The sequence below is a fragment of the Cupressus sempervirens genome, chromosome 3, assembly GCF_028749045.1.
Source record: "Cupressus sempervirens isolate cs-2001-9-10 chromosome 3, ASM2874904v1, whole genome shotgun sequence".
NCBI lineage: Eukaryota > Viridiplantae > Streptophyta > Pinopsida > Cupressales > Cupressaceae > Cupressus > Cupressus sempervirens.
Window position 1 is genome coordinate 695,307,910 of NC_143120.1, and position 5,804 is coordinate 695,313,713.

Here is a 5,804-nt window from a genome sequence, read left to right on the forward strand (position 1 = left end):
CTTGGATTTTAATATGATTTGGGGATAATGTGGTTGTCCTTTGTTTTCTTCCTGTTAATACATTGCTTTTCAGAGATAAGTTTGAATTGAATTGCAAAATGTTATATCTATTCGAGGTCAGAAGGAGATTCATTGATGCATACTTTATTTTTTTCAAAATATGAAGTAGATTCATTTGCATAAATGTTCACCATTCGCCCGCTATTTTGAATCTTATGCTCAGTCTTCCAATCATTTTTTTAAAATTTCGAGGAGGTCTTTATGCTCATAAAGAAAATGAATGGATTTTTAATTATTAAGAAAGCGATCATGATTTTTTCTATCAAGATGAGAAATCGTCGCTGCTAGAGACTTTCTATAAAATTTTCCTTCTGTTTGTTGAGTTAATTGTCTTGGAAGAAATTCACGGTCTTCTAGAATTCACAGAGATGAGAAATTGTCACTGCTAGAGACTTTCTGTAAAATTTTCCTTCTGTTTGTTGAGTTATTTATCTTGGAAGAAATTCACAGTCTGCTAGAATTCACAGAGATGAGAAATCGTCGCTGCTAAAAGCTTTCTGTAAAATTTTCCTTCAGTTTGTTGAGTTATTTATGTTGGAAGAAATTCACAGTCTGCTAGAATTCACAGTAAATTGCATAACTGATGTTTGCAATAGTTGGAGGATGCATTGACTGATGTTCGCAAATTAATCTATATATTATTATTAATATGTGTTGTTGTTGTGATATTCACTGAATTTGCATTCGCTAATTTCGTACTCCATTGAGATATTTGCTAAAACAAACAATGAGAATTTAAATCTTAGGCACTATTATTATCCGATCCATCTGGTTTATATTGTTGATGTGTTTCTTTCAATGCCTTTTCCTCTTCCTTTATTTTTTAATAATCTGGGCACAGGTGCATTTCACTTTTTATGTGAAACAGTTCAAGTTGCCTGCGGTGAATGTTGGATCAAGACACCTGTGAGTCGCTGTGATGTGCCAAGTCGGATCTGCAGAAGTGTTAGATGTCGCTTGGGAGGCTCGCAATCGTATGTGACCGAGATTGGGCGCGAAGGAAATGTCGCATGGGAGTTTCTTGATCTGCTTCAAAACTAACTTTGATTTCAGATTTTCTAAACGAACTGCAGAGCATTCACTATTTCCGCCATTCAATACATTTCAAATAAGACACATCTATTACCGACCAAAATAAATAAATTCAAATTATATTTTATTACGTTTAATATTGTAATTTTAATTACGTCGAGAGGCGTTCTATACAATGGCAGCACAAATGCCCAGTACGGGAATATGCCAAGATTCCTGTCAATAAAAAAAAATTGGGAGCAGTTACAAACTTCCAAATTAAATATTAAAAAAGAATTTCCGAAATAATAGCTGGCCGAAATAATAGGAAGCCAAATGGAGGCCGAAATAATAGGCTCGAAAAAGTAGGGCCCGAAAAAGTAGGACCCGAAAAAATAGGGGCGAAATAATTTCAATATGATTTTTTTTTTGTTAAATATAATTTTGCATGCACATTCATGCTTTTTTTTTGCGAGGAGTGGGGGAATTTGAAACAAATTCGTGGAATGTGAAGAGACATCTGTTGGGGGATATGAGGAGCCTCTCAGAAGTTATAAAACCAAGGCTCTTCATTTCATTTTCATTTTATGTTTTTGCAGGAAGGAAGAGGTGGAGGTTATTGGAGGATTAGATTGGAGTTTTTGAATAGGAGTAAATTGAAGTTTTGGAGTAACATTTTTGCAGGTGAGATTTTTATTTTCTATTTACATTTTCATTTAGATTTAGATATAGAAGTAAATTGAAATTGAAAATTAGTTATAATATTTTACTTTGATTTATATTTCAATTTTAATTAATTTCATTTAGATTTAGAATTCTGTTCATATGACTGAAATTGAGGCCACTGAAGGACCTGTGCAGAGTTTTTCGTGGAGATAAGCATGTGGGTACTGAATCAAGGCACATTAGGCCTCTTGGAGATGTAATTGCGGTGACTTCCATGGCTTTTTGAATCGAATAGGGCAATCTAAACAATCTCAGATCTGAAATTCTTTTTTTCCTTTTCAGCCGAAGACAGAACAAAGATTGCTTGCAAGAAATTTTGCAGAGTTTAAGATTTGATTGCTTATGGCCGACTATTCTTGGTAACTGATATTTCTATTGTATATTCCCGTGCCCAGCACGGGAAGTTTTAATCTATACAATTTATTTTGTGCATTTAGTGCACAAACTAAAGAATGCATATGCAATCAATTTTTTTATCAATCTTTATGATAGCTTTTTTTTAAAAATAGAAAATAGAAATTATTCTTTTATGTATGTAGAAAAAAATTAGAAATATTTTATGTATGTAAAAAATTAAAAGAATTCTATATACATCTAGATTTATTGAAAAGAATTCTATTTACATCTAGATATTTTGATTGAAATAACCATAATGTAAAAACAAAATATAAAATAGAAATGTTAATATATGTATGTAGAAAAAATTAGAAAGATTGCATGCATCTAAAAAAATTCTATTTACATCTAGATTTTTTTAGAATGGAAGAAAAATGGATAATAGAAATATCAATTGCATGTTTGTAAAAATAAATTAAAAAAACATGTATCTAGAAATTAAAAAGATTCTATATGTGTCTAATTTTTAGATTTTACTTTATTCTAAACTAATTATTGATGGATATATATTTTTAAAATATTTATGTAGTTTAAAGTTTAGATTTTAATTAATTTGTATGCAAATAGGAAAAAGAATAAATATTTTATATATATGTAGATTAATTTCTATTTTTAAAATTTACAAGTAAATGAGTACTTTATTCATTTAAAGTAAACAAGTTTTTAAGTAATATATTTTTATTTTAGAAATATATTAATCATAATGTTCATTTATTATTATTTATTTAATATACTTACTCTCAAATCTAAGACAATAGAAATGATATTTTATTAACTTTGAAATAGGGAAGTGTTAAGCAAGTTCGTTTACAAAAATATCAAAAATATATTTGGTCTTTGATCAAATTGGAGTTAATATTAGAAATATAAATATGATCATTAACAATTAAGCTAAACTCAGTTCAAAACAATAATGTTATTTAAATTTAAATAAATTTTTTTCAAAAGAATTCTATTTACATCTACATATTTTGATTGAAATAACCATAATGTAAAAACAAAATATAAAATAGAAATGTTAATATATGTATGTAGAAAAAATTAGAAAGATTGCATGCATCTAAAAAAATTCTATTTACATCTAGATTTTTTTAGAATGGAAAAAAATGGATAATAGAAATATCAGTTGCATGTTTGTAGAAATAAATTAGAAAAACATGTATATAGAAATTAAAAAGATTCTATATGTGTCTAATTTTTAGATTTTACTTTATTCTAAACTATTTATTGATGGATATATATTTTAAAAATATTTATTTAGTTTAAAGTTTAGATTTTAATTAATTTGTATGCAAATAGGAAAAAGAATAAATATTTTATATATATGTAGATTAATTTCTATTTTTAAAATTTACAAGTAAATGAGAACTTTATTCATTTAAAGTAAACAAGTTTTTAAGTAATATATTTTTATTTTAGAAATATATTAATCATAATGTTCATTTATTATTACTTATTTAATATACTTACTCTCAAATCTAAGACAATAGAAATGATATTTTATTAACTTTGAAATAGGGAAGTGTTAAGCAAGTTCGTTTACAAAAAACAAGTTTTTAAGTAATATATTTTTATTTTAGAAATATATTAATCATAATGTTCATTTATTATTACTTATTTAATATACTTACTCTCAAATCTAAGACAATAGAAATGATATTTTATTAACTTTGAAATAGGGAAGTGTTAAGCAAGTTCGTTTACAAAAATACCAAAAATATATTTGGTCTTTGATCAAATTGGAGTTAATATTAGAAACATAAATATGATCATTAACAATTAAGCTAAACTCAGTTCAAAACAATAATGTTATTTAAATTTAAATAAATTTTTTTCAAAAGAATTCTATTTACATCTACATATTTTGATTGAAATAACCATAATGTAAAAACAAAATATAAAATAGAAATGTTAATATATGTATGTAGAAAAAATTAGAAAGATTGCATGCATCTAAAAAAATTCTATTTACATCTAGATTTTTTTAGAATGGAAAAAAATGGATAATAGAAATACCAGTTGCATGTTTGTAGAAATAAATTAGAAAAACATGTATATAGAAATTAAAAAGATTCTATATGTGTCTAATTTTTAGATTTTACTTTATTCTAAACTATTTATTGATGGATATATATTTTAAAAATATTTATTTAGTTTAAAGTTTAGATTTTAATTAATTTGTATGCAAATAGGAAAAAGAATAAATATTTTATATATATGTAGATTAATTTCTATTTTCAAAATTTACAAGTAAATGAGTACTTTATTCATTTAAAGTAAACAAGTTTTTAAGTAATATATTTTTATTTTAGAAATATATTAATCATAATGTTCATTTATTATTACTTATTTAATATACTTACTCTCAAATCTAAGACAATAGAAATGATATTTTATTAACTTTGAAATAGGGAAGTGTTAAGCAAGTTCGTTTACAAAAATACCAAAAATATATTTGGTCTTTGATCAAATTGGAGTTAATATTAGAAATATAAATATGATCATTAAGAATTAAGCTAAATTCAATTCAAAACAATAATATTATTTAAATTTAAATAAAATAAGCCATGTTTACTTTGAAACATCAAACAACTAATTAACTAATACAAATAATTAAAATAAATGAATCTATTATGACATAGAAAAATATTTTCGAAGTATAATTTCTTTGTTTTTGAATCAATATGAGTTTTTTTTTCTACTTGAAAAGATAAACCATCCTAATTGTCATCCTTAGTTAACCCTAACAACAACCCCTACCTTAGCCCTAGCCCCAACAATGATGTAAAATATAACTATAATCCAACATTAAACTATAATTATAGCACTAAAACATATCCCTATTGATATAACGAAAATCTCAGTCCAAACCATAATCTAAACCAAAAACCTACACACTAATATTGGTTATAGTCCTAACCCTAAAATCTAACCCTTAACCATAATGTAAAAAAAACTCCAAAATATTGATCAAAATCCTAAACCTACCTATATGGATAACCATGATATTAAACTCTAAATCCAGTCCCAAGGTCCTAACCATGGTGTAAACCTATAACCGAACTCTTAAAAAATTTACTAATCCCTGATCCTAATCACATTCCCAACTTTAAACTTGAACCATAAACCGTAGTTGTAACCATAATCATAAACTTACACAAAACCCTAACCCTAAAGGTACAATCATAAAATTAATCATAGCTTAGACCCTAATCCTAGCACAAACCACAATCATGACCAAATATAAATCTTCACCTTACCCCTAATCATAATTTCAATGTTAACCCTAACATTAGTTTCAATCCTACCATGATATGAACCCTAATATAGACTTCACCTTGATCCTCACCCTAATCTTAAGTCTAATTAAACCTTGACTAAAACCTAATCTAAATGATATATCTAACTATAATCCTAACTGTAATTATCATACAACCCAATGCTAACCCTCATGTATATTTAATCCCTAATCTTAACTCTAAATATTCTATAAACTCTAGAATTGACCTTGATTCTAACCATAACCCTAAAATCTAAATTGTAACCATAGCACGAAAGGTGGGGACCCCCGCTACATGGCACAATTCTAGGTCTTGGAGCCTTGCGAAAGC

General features: G+C 26.3%; 1 long non-coding RNA gene across 1 annotated transcript; it reads left to right on the plus strand.

The window, feature by feature from the left end:
• Positions 1 to 1,386: 1,386 nt before the first annotated feature.
• On the plus strand, positions 1,387 to 2,288 carry LOC149568639 (uncharacterized). The gene is made up of 2 exons (XR_016361694.1): positions 1,387 to 1,755; positions 1,933 to 2,288. It is a non-coding gene; the product is annotated as an uncharacterized LOC149568639 (long non-coding RNA).
• The last annotated feature ends 3,516 nt before the right edge of the window (positions 2,289 to 5,804 follow it).